General features: G+C 32.4%; 1 pseudogene; it reads left to right on the forward strand.

Annotated features, from left to right (window-relative positions):
* The first annotated feature begins 1,268 nt into the window (after positions 1-1,268).
* On the forward strand, positions 1,269-9,245 carry LOC125195050 (annotated as a pseudogene).
* Positions 9,246-17,729: the final 8,484 nt, after the last annotated feature.

Here is a 17,729-nt window from a genome sequence, read left to right on the forward strand (position 1 = left end):
TTTTTTTTACGATGCCGTCAAAATACTTACAGTTAGGGATGTCAATGTAGCTCTTCAATCCGGTAGGCTACTGAATAGTCAACCAAATTTATAGGGTTCGGATTGAAAATTTCTAAATCATTAGCCGACCCGATTAACCCAGAACTGTTAGAGAGCTGAAACCCGATAAAATTTCCTATCGTTCTATTTGTTCGACACTAATTCGACACTTCATTGGTTATTTTATAATATAGATTACTAAAATAATAACTTTCAATTTTATATATTAAAATTTTGTTAACATAATAATTGATAAATAAATTAGAAACTTTAAATTCACTAAAAATATATTTAAATTTCTAAAACATGTTTTAGATTTCTTGATGTTTATGTTTATTTTTCATTAATCTCAAATATTAGTATTTGATTATGTTTATGTTTGAGTTTAAGCATATATCTCAAATTTATCACAATTAAATATTTTACATTTTCTAAATATAACTAATTTTCACAATTATTTATTGAATTGATCGCAGTTATTTTTATCGGTAAGACCCATTAACCCGTCGCTAGCCAAACCGTGCTTTTAGGTTAGGGAACTCTATAACCAAAATCACAACCCGACAAATTGCCGTTCCGATAATTTGAATAGAGGTCAAGCGATGGGCGTCGGTTGACATCTCTACTTACCATCAACGCCAATTAATCAATTTTTGACCTAATTAGTATAATAATTATATGAGAGAGAGGGGAAGAACGGTGTTTTTTAAAAAGAAATATTAAAAGCTACTTATAATTTAATAATGGATTATTATACTACTACTACTACTAATTATGTCAAAATTGGTTAATTGACGTTGTTCGTCAGTTTTTGAGGGCACCGTAAAAAGGACGATTCGGCAATAATTTTATTTGTTTGGGACTTAATTTTTGAAAGTAAATGTTTTTACCAACTTTGTAAAATAAAAATATATTTAGTGTAATAAAGTATGAGTTGCAAAGTTTTCAATTTTGTTTCATAACTTAAAATTATCGTTTTGTTGTATTTTAGTATAAATAAAATAGTGAGCGAACATTATCTTAATTGTTAAGCGTAGTTCATTCACTAAACAAGCTAGAAATTATGCTTATTTCCTAATCTAATTTGTTTGAACAAAAGTGGATAAATAGATTCGTGGAAATCAAGAAATAAGACTATCTATCACTTCACTAACTCTGCTATCCTATTCCATTCCTATCTGTATCAACTATCTACCCAAATGCCCTGCACTTCTTCATTCTTCTAAACAATGGGCACCGCCGCATCCACCAACGCCGATACCAGCTCCGAAGACCACGACCACGCTGGCGGCCAGCTCTATGTCTCTCTCAAGATGGAGAACTACAGGCTCAAAGGGGAGCCGCCCCCATGCCCGGCCCCCCCCTCGTTGGCCCCGGGACTCCTCCAAAGCTGTGAGGTTTTTTTTCCTTTAATTGAAAATTTCCTATTTCTAAATTGAAATTCGATGAGATGCGTTCACATTCTTCTTTTTTGAATTTGTCTCTAATTGATTGCGGATTTTCCCCCTCTTTGGGCACTTGATTGAATAGGATTGCATTGATGTCTATATCAGCACTTACTGATTAATTCATTCTACTGTATACTATAGCTCTCATGGAGCGTGAATCACTTTTATGGGAATTGTTTTGTTGTACCACCAATCACGGTAATTTAGCTCCAATATTTTAACCATTATTATGCTGCCCCCGTTTTTTTATCAGAAATTTAAGTCGGATGTTTTTGTATTGATTGTAATAGAGACGCGGGTTTTTAAGTTTTTGTTAAACCCCCAAGTGGCAACGTGCCATGTATTGTGGAGGAGGGTCCGAATAGGATTTGATAGGAGGTGCATTGCAAGGGGCCCGGGAACTCATGTTTAAGGTGGCTGGAGATGAGGTTCTTGAGTATAAAGTGTTCATTCAGGCAGATAGGGTTTCACCGTCGATCTTGCTGGTTGGAGGGTGTATCGGGAGAATTCCAGCGATCCACTGTCCGTGGTATACCAGATGCGATAGTTTTGCTACGAAGCTGGTAATGAGGGGTATAGAGTGTTTTGTACTAATGATAGTGTTCTCGTTGTAGATTGTATTGGGATTCTGAATTTTTATTGATTCTAACCGATCATTTATTAGATAGTGCTCTTTAGTATTTTTCTTTCCTTTATGCCGGGGTTCATCAATATTTTGCAAGCTTTCCTTGTAAATTGCTCTTTGCTTTGGGATTTTGTGTGGATATTAGCCCCCCGTCCCCACTGTAACTTATATAACTTTGTAGGTTCAAATCATCTCCATAAGTGAAATATCATTCATTCAGTGGGCATTTTTTTGATACAGAATGGATCACCAGCAAGTTTGGAGCTTGATATTGAGATTATTTGTTCCAGCCCATCATCGCCAATTCAGGTCCTGTGTATGCAGCAAATAAAAGAAACCCTAGGTCACTCACTCAAGGGAAACCAGGAATGACAGTCAGTAGTTCATCGATTTCAAAAGGATCTTGGTGCCTCAGTTGACCGACCTGGTGTATGGTGTTAATTTATTCCCCCCTTTTCTATTTCGAGTTGTTTGCCATTCTAATGTGATAATCATGAGAATTTTATGTACTTCGCCACATAATTTATCATAGTTTTTTCATACAAATAAAATGTATGCATTGTTATCTTCCTACTTTGTATAGATGTATGATACTTCTTAATAATGGAAGATTATCCTTTTGATAACTGAATCCATCAATGTAATTGAATGCTTTTCCCTTTTGCCAAGGAAAAAAGAAAGACCATCCTCCAAATGTAGTCACGGTAGTAAATGGCAAAAAGTTACTCGAATGGATAGGGAACTATTAAAAATACATATCTGATGTGTTTACATACCATTCATGTTTGAGGAAAAACCCCCTTTGATTTTAAACTTCTGCACAAGTGTTCCTTCTTTTTTCACTCTGTGGTGTCAACTTTCATCGGGGATGGAAGTCATTGTCCCAGAAACAGCAAAGTTGTTTTAGAATCTGGCTTGGTTGAGTCAAAGTCAGTTGGAACTTTTCAAATGCAGAAACATGAAGGACACAGAGGACTCTTTGGGGGAAGGTAGGATCTCCTAGACTATTAAAATCATCAAGTGCATCAACTTTTTCTTTGATGTCAAACTTGATTCAGAACCCAAAGGTTTGTGAGAAATCTATGAGATGCTTGGTCTAAAATTGGAGAATGTATATCTTTCATGTAGAAGTAACCTCTGAGACATCATTGATTGTTTTTTTCTAGAACTCTATGCCAGCTGCTGCAGGAGCTGTTGCATGGAGCTATAGCAGATCAGATGTTTGGGCCCCCAAGGGGGATAGACATCTGGCAATTGTCCTGGACGTTCCTAGTATTCTACCCAACAGTTGATAGAATTTTTAATTACCACTTTAAGGTCTGGTAGATCTTTCGGGGAAGACTGCTTTAGTTGACAATTAACTGTTGCCATCTGCCCTTATTTTTTTTTTTAAGTATTAGAAAATTCAGGATTTAACAATTGTTAGATAAAGTCAATATATTTTTCAGTTCCATTTTGCTATTAAAATATTGGGCCTTTGAAAACCAAGTCCCCAAAAAATTTATGTCCAATTTTTTATACCCCCCCCATCCCATAAAAATAGACACTTTTGGGAAAGACACGGGTCTAATGCACAATTGGTAAAGTAGGAGAGAAAGAGAGAAAAAAAAGATAAGTATTGTTAATGGAGAATGAGGCCCACATCATTAGAGGGAAAAAAATTTCCAAAATTTTGTGTGAGTTCCGCAGTAGAGGGTGATGCGACATGAGGCCAAACGCCCCCGGGTTTTAGACCCCACCTTTTAATTTATATTCATTTGCCCATCAAAAAAAAAGTTACCAAAAATAGAAGTGGACTATTTTTATGGGATGAACCAAAAAGGAAAGGGATTTTAAAAAGGGCGGAGGAGTAGTACTTTTCCTTCTGATGTCTATTTCCATAATGGTACATAATTATGTAAATATGTGATGCAACTTACCAACAATTCCAGCAATGTGAAGCTTAAACAGCAGCATGACATAATTTAAAAAGAAAAATTAGTTGCTCTGTTTTATCCAAGTCTGCACATGGAGGCTTGGGGGCGTTTCTTCAGAGAGCTAATATCTAAAGATTTAAACAAATAGGTAAACCTTTTTTTAGGTTTCAATATTCTATCCTACAGAGTTATGCTTTTCAGTTGTGTGTCTGATATGCAATTTCAACAATGCCCAAGATACAAGGAATGTCATCTGTATTTCATCCATGGATTTTATGAGTTGTTATATTTTTGTCCAAATTAGCCTTTAAATTGGGCTGCCTGCACGAGGGGAAAAATTTCACTGCAGCAAAAATTACTGGATCTTCCGGTTAGGGCATGATACCAAAAACTTCAATGTTGGGAAGGTCGTTGATTTTCTATTTGGAATTTTCTTTTTTTATTATCCTGCTAGTATTTCGAGAGAAGCAGCATTATTGGTACTTTTTCAGTATCAAGGCTGAGGAGTTAACCAGGTACTGCTTTGGCCCCATCTTTTCTTCCACCTTTGTTTGCTTGTCTCACGGCCAGAGGTGTCAATTTCCCTTCCCCATGGCCCCTCTAGATCCCTAATGTGTTGACATTTTAGCCTCTATTATCAAGAAAGTTTAGAGGAAGTTTCCTCTTATTTGTGGCAAGCATCAGGAATAATTTTGACCCAATGTAACTTTTCGAGTATATGTATGGTATCATTAATAGAGATTACCAAGTGTAAGATAGCATTGGTCACAAATGGCTTCAACTATAATTTTCAATTATTTGACCAAAAACAAACTTGTTGAACCTAGTATCCTAGAAAGTTCAAATTTAACTTATTTTTCTCGTTGATATGGATCTCCCAAAAACTAATATCCTTGATGCAGACAGCTGATTTTTTCAGAGGTGACAATCCAGAAGGCATAGAGGCACAATGAGGTATTCATATTTGGAATTTTTTTTGAATCTGATTTTTCTGTGAATGAATCCAACAATAAGAAGGGAGGTTTAAGAAAATTTATTGTTATGTTTTTTTGTATAAAAACTTATAATCGGATTGACCTTTTTTCCCTTGGGGATAGTTTTAACCATAACATGCTATAGGTAGCAGCACTTGCAATGGAGGATATGATATCTTGGGTGCAAGAGGGGGGCCAGGTAGGTATATTTCATATTATCCGATGGATATTTATTGGGAAAATTTGGTAATGCATTTTATAAATATGCTTAGGTTGGGATATTTGATGCTACAAACAGTACCAGGAAAAGAAGGAATATGCTTATGAAAATGGCTGAAGGTGAATGCAAGGTGGAGTACTGTTTTTTGGTTGCTTTATGTATTGATTCAGCATACTGTCTATTCTAAGTCATTTTCAATGATTCGTTATATGGTATGAAGTGGTTGACCATTAATATGTTAGCATGGTTGAAGATGCTTAGTTAAAGGATTTTCTTTTAACTTGGATTCAAGCATAAAGAAGCAGAATAACTTCAAATGTGACTTGTGCCTACCCATTGAGAACGTCTGTCAGTTTATTAACGACACTGGAGTAATTTCTGGTTCTGTTGTGTACTAAAATTTTGTTTTCAATTATAATAAATTATTGCTTATTATGAGTATGTTACAGTTCTTATGCTGTAGTTCCCTTAAAATCTGTATTTCCAGAGTATCATCCTATTCATAATATAGTGTGATTTGGGGTCATCTTTCCCACTAGATTTTTGATTATGATGTTTTTTACTCGAGATTATTTTTGGAGACATTATGCAACGATAGGAATATAATTGAGAGGAATATACGTCTCAAAGTTCAACAGAGCCCCGACTATGCAGAAGAGTATGACACTAGATGGTTTCCTTGATATTTACGCACCACATATTATCACATAGTGATTTGTGGTATATTTCAGGCCAGATTTTGAAGCAGGGTATAATGACTTCAAGGTCCGACTGGAAAATTACGAAAAGGTAGATCCAGGACATAGCTTTTGATATTCGGTGCCATTTCTGATGTATTATGTGGAGAAAAGTAATGGTTTATGAGCAGTTTTCTTTTTGTTCAGGTCTATGAGCCAGTTGAAGAAGGGTCTTACATAAAAATGATTGATATGGTCTCTGGAAATGGTGGACAAATACAAGTAAATCCCTCAATTTTGCTTAATTATCTATTCATTGTATTAGCTATCTACGTATTGAGCAAGAATACTTAATTCCTCTAAAATATGTGTTTTGTTGAAACAGGTGAACAACATTAGTGGATACCTTCCAGGGCGGATAGTATTCTTCCTGGTATGTTGTAAAAATCTTCTATAGGGACTGACTTTTTTTGTAAAGGACATTATGAAGATATGTGCTTTACCTCCAAAATGTGCGATCAATTCTTTTTAAAATCTTCATTAAATTTGGGTGCATGTAGTGCGAGTTGTAAGTTTTATTTATCACCAAAATTTACAATGATAAATTGAGATTTGGCTGATGGTGTTGTCATCAAATTGCAGGTAATAAATCTTACTCCGTCATTTTCTTACACTGAGAACCGAGACAATGTCAGAGGCTCAACGTGGTGACAGTGCATAATTTTTAAATTTGTGAATGAGTACACTTTCACTTTTTTTGACTTTCCACATTCTTTAAATTGATTGCTTTTTGGACAAATTAAAGGAAGAATGACCTTTTCCCAACCAAATTTTTTTATTGGAGAAAGAAGTTAATTTCAGTGCCCTAAGTTCTCAAAGATACATATTCTTAAACAATAATGTACTTCAGGTTTTTGCACTGAAGCATAAATGGTACCTCAAGAAATACTTTTTCATTCATCGGAAACGATCAATGTTCTTTCTACCTTGTTTCAGTTATAATACTCTTCTGTGTATCAGCATAATGGTAATTTGATATGGTTTCATTTGGCAACTTTGGGAGCTAATTTTTCTTGTGCAGTGATTCTGGCGAGCTTTATGCTAAGAAACTTGCAAATTTTGTTGAGAGACGCCTAAAAAATGAAAAGGCTGCTTCCGTAAGATTTCCTGTCTTCATAAATTTGGAGATAGAGTTCCAGTTCTATGCCTCAATTAAAACTCAGTCTGGTTATGGAATATTAGAGGATTTTATAACTGTATAATTTTATGTTTCTACTGTGATCAGATATGGACTAGCACACTACAGAGAACAATTTTAACAGCGACTCCGATTGGTGGATTTCCCAAGGTTATCATAAACGCCCTTCTTCGCTGCACTTCATAATAAATGTATGGTTTTCTGTTGTCGGTTTCTTGGACTGGCATCTAATATTACTCACTCTACTACGTCATCATGTAGATACAATGGCGTGCACTTGCGAAATTAATGCTGGTGTATGCGATGGGATGACATATGAAGAAATTAAGAAAAATATGCCAGAAGAATATGAGTATGCTTCACTTCTTATGTGTTAGTTTACGTTCATCTATATATGTTATTTTAGCCTGAAAGCAGTATAACTGAATATATATCATATATGTACAAGGAGACCTATCCATTTGATGATATTACATGAAACTCTCCATTTTCTCATCTTATCCTTTCGAAGATAAGTAATAACCACTTTGTAGTATAGATTGAGAATGTTAGCATTTGCTGCTAGTCATCCGTTCCATGTACAAGTATGCTTTAAGTACATAAAAATCTGTCTATATATAACTCAGGGGTGTGTTCACTTTGAAAGAATTGGCCAATTCTTGGAAGAATTAAGCCAATTCTTGTGTTCACTTTCACTAAATAATTGTTGGGGGCCTTATAATTGAGGTGGGGTCCGCTCTATTCATGCTAACTGAGGAAGAATTGAATCTTGCAAAATTGGTAAGATTTGTATGTGCATTGGAAAGTGCACCAAGAAATGGGCTTGGTTTTACACAATTGCCCCACCTTTTCACTTTTTCACCTTTCCACATTTCCACTTGGAGGGATAAATTTGTCAATCTATAATTCTATTAAGTCTATTTTATATAATATTAGGATCAATTCTTGGGCCAATTCTAGTGTACTAAACAAGAGGGAACATATGAGATATGTGGCCAATTATGGCTCAAATCTTGACGGGCCCAAATTGGTAGAAATGAAATGTGAGAAAGTGAACACCCCGCCCCAATCTGCTTGTATTATCAAGAATTGAATTCCATGAAGCATATTTGAATTGTCTTGTTTCTTTTACAGTAACAGGAATTGTTTACCATTAAGAATCTGTCAACCTAACCAAATTAGGAAGATGTTATTTCCTGTCATTGGTTTCCTTTCTTCTCATTGTCATTTGTTAACTTATCTAAATTAATTTCATACAAACTACAGAGCACGTAAAAAGGACAAGTTAAGGTACAGATATCCTCGCGGAGAATCTTATCTTGATGTCATACAAAGGTCTGTCCTATGCAGTTCAAATGCGTCTTTTGCTTTGGGTCAAGTTCCAACTTCATAATGCCTAGTATATTGAATTTTTTCTTCTCTTTTCAGGCTTGAGCCTGTGATTATTGAGCTTGAACGACAAAGAGCTCCTGTTGTGGTCATATCTCACCAGGTTATGCATCTATGATTATAATTTTAGTTTTCTCCAAAAAACGCAGCATATATGCTTGAATGCCAAATGACCTCTTCGAATTTTCAGGCAGTTTTGAGGGCTTTGTATGCTTATTTCGCTGATAGGCCATTGAAAGAGATTCCCCACATCGAGGTAATATATTCGCGGCTATGCATAATTTCCACGTCTAGAATAACTTAAGTTTGGAACTTTAAGATTCTGTCCTTGAAATATAACCTGAATATTTGGTTTGTTTGAGACGAAGCTGCAAAATGATAGTATAAAACAAAGGATACTCTTCCATGTTCATTTTGTTCTATATGGAAGCGGAGCTTCACCTATGTGAAAACTAAACTCGGCTCTTGTTTTCGTTGGAAATATGCAGATGCCACTTCACACAATAATTGAGATACAGATGGGAGTTACCGGTGTCCAAGAGAAACGGTACAAGCTCATGTGAGAGCTTGCAAAACTTGACAGCATTGCATAGTAAGCTTCCGTTCGTTAAATACTAATGTCACTCACTGTAAAATACCGATACAAGCGAAACAAATAATGTTAGGCCAGGTGAAAGTTGCTCAGCATGAACAGAATTTTGTGGCTACTGTAATAACCTCAATGCCTGGAATCTGTTCTTGATCCGAAGGAGTCGAAAATAATGACCAATCGCCTGCTGTCTTGTCTCCGTCTCCGATTTGTTTGTGCATTACGTGTTAAGAGTCCAGCGGTGTCAGAGGAGTTGTGATTTGAGCTCTGCTCCTCACATATGAACTCGATTAGTATATGATAAAAATAAATCGTCCAAATCAATTTCCTAACAAGTAAAAGTCCTTTTCTTTTTTAAGTGTAGTATGTAACATGCATTTTACTTTCAATGGGATTAACATGGTGGGTTCGGCCTAATCATTTTCTACACTGCTATAGATATATTAAATTCATAAAAAATTAAATAATTTCATTAATTGATGTGTTGGATCGGCCTAAGGATCAACCCATACCATAAAAGTCATGGGCTTTGCCTGCGATCCAGTCTTTAATATTTAAATTGGTAGTATTTCATTTAAGGGGTGTTCCTTTCCTGCAGCATTCTTTTATGGAAAATATATACTGGAGAATATGAAAATTCTTTTTTATACTCTTTTCATATATTTCGTAACTTAATTATAAATTTATTGTTAGAAAATATGGTAAAAGAGGTAGAAATGTTATCACACTAATCATTATAGAAAAAAGGAATTCAATTTGTATTAGAGAAATTATCTATGCTATAAAAGGAATGAAAAAGAGTGAAAATATATACTCTCTTAGTTCAATTGGAAATAGATTATATTTATTTTTTAAATCGATTAAATAGATATAATAGTATCCGAATTTATGAACCTTTTTATCCTTATCCGTTATCATTTTATGGCGCGATCATTCTAGCGATTTAATTGTATTTTTATTCTCTTTCCTTTCTAAATTATCGTTGAAATCAAGTAGGAAGTATATCCACCATTTTCTTCAACCGAATAGGAACGTGCTCATGTGGTTATGAATTTATAATGTCGATCTCACAGTTGAAAAAATCTAATCAAACTATAAAACTCAATTCAATTATCGATCCAAAGTATAATACACCGTTCAATTGGTTATGAACTTCAAGAGTTATGATATACTCCAGTTGGTAGTTTTTGCAATAACTTTTTTGACTTTATAATGGTACAAGTTTTTGGTTCTTCTATAAGAGTACAAGTATTAAATAGGTGTGCTTATTTTTCCGCTAACTTTTTGACTTTGTAATGGTATAAAATTTATTATCAATTATTTATTTTATGATTATACTCCTCGTGTCCCGAAAATATAATCCTTGTAAATGACGTTATGTGTTTTAATACAATTAGTCAAGTAGTAGAAGATATGAGAAGAAAAATGGTCGAAATAGTTATAATTACAAGTGAGACTCACATTAAGTAGGTGTAGTATTATGGTAGTGATGGATTCGAATGGTATAAGTTATCAATAATAATTAATGTATAGTGGTAATGTGTTGTAGACAATTTTTTAAAATAAAGATTAATTTTGATGAATAAATCAAATGTAAAACTGGAATTATTTTGAGGACATATGGAATACTATTAAATAAGTAATTGGTAGCTTCAGTTAATATTTGAAGTGATTAGTTGATTAACGCAGATTAATGACCATACTTCAAAAATAAGTTTTGGTATGAAAATCTTCTCTAACATACATTAAACTTAAACTCTCATTTTTGGTGTTTTTTTGAAACAACGCAAATATGATGATTCTTCAAAAATTTTTGTGTGACAAAAATTCAAAAATGGTGTAAAAATTTTGAATTTGGTGTAAATAATTGGAATAAAATTATTTTTTGGTGTTACGTATACTCAAAATTGAATTTGCGTGTAATTAGATTTTGTAAATTCTAACTTTCATCATAAAAAATGCAAAGTGATAAAATGGAATTGGATTCATGTACTTGGAAAAGCTCTATTAATGAGAATATTACAACAAATTAATGTATAGTGTTATTTTATAAAGTGGCAATAACTTGTTTTAGATCGATTGTTCAGTTATTCGATTATAACAGAAGATTAATTTTTTTTATTAACTATTAACCGAAATTGAACCAAAATTAAAGATATCGATCGGTTAAGGGACTAGATCCTCTGCAGTGGGAAGAAATCACAGCACCGTGCTGTGCCTTTAAACGATGCCGCTTTTAGCCTCTTTCTTGCTGCTTTTCCATCCTTGTTTTACATTACCGTTCCATATTTGTTATTTTATATTATAATAATAGTTTGAGCTTAGGAATTCTTTAAAATTAGAATTAAAAATAACGACACCGCCTTCTTTTTTATTATGTGTTTCTTTTCTTCCTTTTTACTATTTCTATTTCTTTAATAATTCAATTTGTAAATTATTTATTTATATATTTGTAACATTATATGTTTTGTAACAAAGAAACAAAAACTGGTTAATAATACTCCAATCTGCATAATGGAGTAATATTTTTTCAACATAAAAAACTAAACTAAACCAAATTTGAATAAAAATAATAATTATGGAATTAAGACTGAAATAATTGGTCAGTTCATTAATTAGTTGCTCAAATAAATAGTACTCCCTCCGTTCCATAGTAATAGAGGCGTTTTTCCATTTCCGTCCGTTCCATAGTAATAGAGGCGTTTTTCCATTTCCGTCCGTACCATAGTAATAGAGTCATTTCCCTTTTTAGTAAAAGTCAACACATTTTTCCACACCTACTTTACTCTCTCTTACTTTTTTTCTCTCTTCATCTCTTTACCTTTTTCATTTTCCACTTTATTCTCTCTTTATTTAACTCACCTAACACAATTTTTCTTAATCTCCGTGTCGAAAATTTTTGCCTCCATTACTATGGAACGGAGGGAGTACTATATTTTTGACTAAACACTTAATTTAATTTAGTTATGTCACTTTGGAGGATATCAAATAAATATTGTAAACATATACTATAACAAATTAATCATGAGGATATCAAATAAATATTGTAAACATATACTATAACAAATTAATCATGAGTATTTCAGTTATTAAGAATCGTTAATTAACTATTACTAGAATGCTTAATATACATCAATATTCGATAGGTAATGTAAAAAAAGAAGAAACACATATAATAAAATAAATAATTTATAAATTGAATTATTAAAGAAATAGAAATAGTAAAAAGGAAGAAAAGAAACACATAATAAAAAAGAAGGCGGTGTTGTTATTTTTAATTCTAAATTTAAAGAATTCCTAAGCTCAAACTATTAATATAAAATACTCCCTCCGTCCCAAGGTATTAGACCAACTTTCCTTTTTGGGATGTCCCAACATATTAGACTCATTTCCTTTTTTTAGCAAAAAGCATCTATCTTATTTTATTCTCCACCTACTTTTTTCTCTCTTCTCTTCCCTACTTTTTTCCTCTCTCATACTTTACTCTCTCCACTTTAACTATTTAAATATCAATTCCTTAAATCATGTGCCCAAAAGAAGTGAGTCTAATACTCCGGGACGGAGGGAGTAACAAATATGGAACGGTAATGTAAAACAAGGATGGAAAAGCAGCAAGAAAGAGGCCAAAAGCGGCGTCGTTTAAAGGCACAGCACGGTGCTGTGATTTCTTCCCACTGCAGAGGATCTAGTCCCGTCGGTTAATCAATAATCGACTTTAATCAATTGGTTATCCGTTTAAGTAACTCAATAAACGACAAAATAGTTTGAGCAGAAAATTAGGAGTACAAAACCATCCATCAATGTTTGCATAAATTTAGTGAACGTCTTAAAATTTCATACTATAACTATATTTGGTATTTTGTGGACTGCTACAAGGAGTAACAAAGTTCCTAACAAATTTGGGATGCTCTGTCTCAAATACCTAATTTTTAACGTCCCACTCTGTATCGTACACGTCATGTTACAAATCAATTAACTATAAACTTTTTATTTTTAGAATGGTTAAAGAACATATTATTCTTACATATTATTTTATTTACAATTTATAGAATTACTCTCTCCGACTTCAAAGAATATTTATTTTGGATTTAGCATGAGTTTTAATACAAAATTGATAAAGTAAAACAGAGATAGAGAGAAGAAGTAATTAAAGTATTATTAGTGGGTAATGAGTCCCACCTCATTAGAGGGAAAAGAATTTTCATAATTGAAAATTACATATTCTTGTGGAACAGACTAAAAAGAAAATAATGTACATTCTTATGGAACGGAGGGAGTACATTATACTACTAATGATGTGGAGTCCACTCTCCACTAACACTAGTTACATTATCCTTTTTCTCTCTCCTACTTTATAATTATATATTAAAATTTCTATTAAATCAAATATTCATACTTTTAGGGACGGAGTAAATAAGTGTATAACTTGAACCCCTATAGAATAATTAGTACATTCATCAATATGTACGTTAATCACTCCATCATTTAATATAAAAGATCTAAGTGTAAAATTTAATACACAATTTAAGTTTAGGCGTTATAGTTGAAAAAGAGCACAAAAAATAGTCGTAATGAAAACGACAAATAGCTATTTTATCGGTGCGCCATGCGTAGTAATAAAAGCTTGCATGCAAGCCACGCAAATATTTGCATGCATTTTAATCAATAAAATGTTGGACACATGGAACCCATGAAAAATACCTAATCTCAAAAATACATAAAATGCTAGGCTAAATTATGATTTTTTTATACCAGCTTTAAAATTTCTTTCTAACATCACAAACATGAGTTACTATAATACTTACACATTACATGGCCCCATCAAACTTAATTTACCAAAACAATATTGCATTGTAGACAAATGAGACAACATATATTCTTTTTACATGTATGCTATAAAAAGTGTAAATCTAAATACAATACTAATAGTTACTACCTTTTTAAATTACATAGGCAATCGGCGAGGCATAGCCCAAGGGTACTTGCATCCTTTAATTTATACTACTCAATTAATACTACGAATATTACTGACGAAATTTATTTATAGTATTGTTACTCGTTCAAATTTCGGATTAATGCTTAATTAGGAGTATAATTATTTACGACAAAATTTAGAGTACATTTTTAGACATAATTATATTTATTGAGATAAAACGTTATAGGAGAGAGGCAGAGCGAACTATATAGTACATCATGTACTTTTCAAAAGAGATATTCTTAATCTGAATTGTCAAAACAATGATCAAATGTTTCATTTTCAGTCTCAAATTCAATCATAAATTCATTTTTAAGGTGTCATGACTCATGCCACTGTTTTACTTTTCAGCAAAATTTTCGCCTAAAACGTTTACCGCAATTCAAATTTTCATTTCATTAATTTTTGTTATTCGCCAAATTTATAGTGTATTTTTTTTAACTTACTATAATATTTCAAAAATAAAAACATATAAAAATATTCAAAAAAATATATTAATTAAAAATAAAAAACACAATTTAAAACCCTAAATCACTAAAGTAAAAATAAAAAACTAGTACTCCTACACTTCAAAATTTTAAAAATTCACGTTTGCCACGATCCTGGTGCCTTCGCTGCGACTATGTTGTATCATCTATCATGCATGTGCGCTAAGTGGACCTTATTCCTACTTTGTAAGTCACTTTTAGCATTTAAACCATTTAAATGGGACAATACCTAATTAATTATAAATTATAAAGTAGAACGGGAAGAGTATGTACTTGTTAAATATCTGATGTGATTCCTATCAACTACTTATATTCATAGTTATAAATATCTTGAAAATTTATAAAATTAATTTTTAAAGACTAAAGCCCAAATTTAGTCTTTTAATTTTGCGCTAAATTTTTTTTGTTCATATACATTAAATGCGTTATCTTTTGGTACATAATTAATATTTCGTTAACTTTAACGGTCAAACATGACCAAATTAGTTACTTAATTATGAAATTAACAGACAAAATAACCTAATTAATTTAATTAAAATTTATAAAATATTTTTTTATCTATAATAAAATTATATTAAATTAAAATTTATCAAATCTATACAATATATAAAAGGGGAGTTTTGGAGAAATTTACAAGATTGCCATTTAATTTTAAAAGTTATATTAAATTAAAATGTGTAATTAAAGGCCATTTTGCGTTTGATTAAGTGTGAGTGAGATGTTTTACTATGTCATTTGATTAAAAACGTGTGATTAAGTGGAGTGAGTGAGAGGTTTTACTATGTCATATAAATTTGGATAAATTTACAAGATTAATTATACTCCCTCTGTTCGCGAATAGGAGTCCCGTTTTTTCATTTTAGTACGTCCGTGAATAGGAGTCTTAGTTAACTTTTACCATAAATGGTAACAGGGTTCCACTTTCCACTAACCCATTCCACTCACATTTCATTTAAAACTAATATATACAAGTGAGACCCCTATTCCACTAACTTTTTTCCATCCAATTTTCTTAATATTTCTTAAAACACGTGTCGCCCATAAATGGGACTCCTAATGGCAGACGGAGGGAGTATTAAATTAAAAATGGTAATCACATGATTAATACAAAGTGGAGCCTCTAAATTAAGTGGAGTGACATTTGATTAAGTGTGAGTGAGAGGTTTTACTATGTCATTTGATTAAAAACGTGTGATTAATTAGAGTGAGTGAGAGGTTTTACTATGTCATTTAAATTTGGAGAGATTTACAAGATTTATATTAAATTAAAAATGGTAATCACTCGGTTAATACAAAGTGGAGCCTCTAAATTAAGTGGAGTGAGTGAGAGGTTTTACAAGGGTTACGTGCATAATATTTTAGCATATAAATATGTTATTTAAAAGATAGATATCCGCACATACCTACTTATCTTATAGAACTCAAACATACAATTTTTACTCTTACCATACGAGGAAAGCTTGACGCCAAGGAACCATTCCACACCTTCAAAGAATATTAGAATTAGTAGTATCTTTTTTAGCTTATAACTCGCTTCCTTATTATCTTCTCGGGTTGCATCACTGATTTTTTTTTTTATAAATAGCATGGTTTTTACTCTTTACTAATAATAGTAGTACATTTATATTCATTTATTTTACACACTTTTTTTTTAGTGATTATTATGTTACTAATATTCTGATCATAATTCTTACCAGATGAAGATATTGAAACCATGTAGTTCACATTCCTTGATGAACCTGGAGACAAATCTATTGTCGCCAGCTTAGAATGTGTTTTCTATTACTCCCCCCGTCCCATAGAAATACTCCATTTAATACGGACACTGGTTTTAATGCATAATTGGTAAAGTAAGAGAGATGGAGAAAAAGTAGTTGAAATTGTGTAGTGGATAGTGGGACCGTATAATAATAAAGTAAAAGAGAAGGAGAAAAAAGTTGCCATAAATGGATATGGACTATTTGTATGGGAAGGACGGAAAATGAAATATGGCCTATTTCTATGGGATGGAGGGAGTATATTATTTTATTTGTTTCAAATTGATTATGTTTCAAATGTTTCGATGCATTATTGTATATATTTTTAATTCTCATATTAACTTAAGTTTTGTTACTTATTTTTTTCATTGTTATTATACTGTATATTTTTTATTTACAATTTTAATATAATAATATCGATTCTAATTTTATTATATTTATTTATAATCAGAAATTAATATTTTGAAATATCATAATCTGTGCATAGCACAAGTGTGATATTAGTATTTTATAAAAGTTAAATACAAACTGATAAAATATTTTACCTATAATTTTACAGATAATAAAAAAAAATTAAGAATATTTTACAAATTTTAACATTTTTATTATGTATAAAAAATATATTATATTTGTTAGTGTTTGATTTCGTAGATCTGGTTCACTCTGTTTAGAATGCATGATTATGGCTCATTTCATGTTCTATTCGTTGTCTAGTTAGTCAGTTAGCGTAGATCCAGTAGTTTTCAGTTTAAATTTCGCGTTTACGCCTCATTCGAAGCATGCTCTGTTTTTCTTAATGTTCGTTGATCAAATGCTCTGTTTTACTCTGCTTTGCTTAGTTCCTTGAAGAAGATGAAGTAGGAAGGTAGTTAGGAGATCAGATCTGAAATTCTGCTTTATGCTTTTTACTTTTATAGCTTTTCTGCCACTTAGCCAGTTAAGGAAATATGGTCCCCATTAACATTTTCACCTTGTCTGCCTATTTTAGGAAAGTTTTCAGTATGATCTTTTAGATTCATGTGTTCTTAGTTGCATTAGTTAATATTTAAATGTTTGTTCACCTTTTCATGCTCAGTCGTTTATTCATGCTTCCATACATTTCTCGTTCAATTGATCAGTCTAGGTAGAGTCCTCTGTTCAGTCTTCCTAGTCAAGTAGATAACTCTTAACCCACTTTAGTTGTGTGGCAATAGCCAATCCTCCCAGAATGTCCCTAACACATGCTTTACATCTCCATCCTTGTGAGATTCGATCCTTACTTCCCTGTGTTAAGTTTTAGTATCTTGTGGGTTAAGGTTTTGAAAGTGGCCTCGGGTTGCGCGTCCAACGACACTCGAGTAAGTCTAGAGAGTCTACCTGGTCAATTCACGTAATTTTCATGCACATGCACGGACGTGAGTCGGTCTAGCCGGTCTACTTGACCAGTCTGCAATT

Source organism: Salvia hispanica, chromosome 1, assembly GCF_023119035.1.
Source record: "Salvia hispanica cultivar TCC Black 2014 chromosome 1, UniMelb_Shisp_WGS_1.0, whole genome shotgun sequence".
Taxonomy (NCBI): domain Eukaryota; kingdom Viridiplantae; phylum Streptophyta; class Magnoliopsida; order Lamiales; family Lamiaceae; genus Salvia; species Salvia hispanica.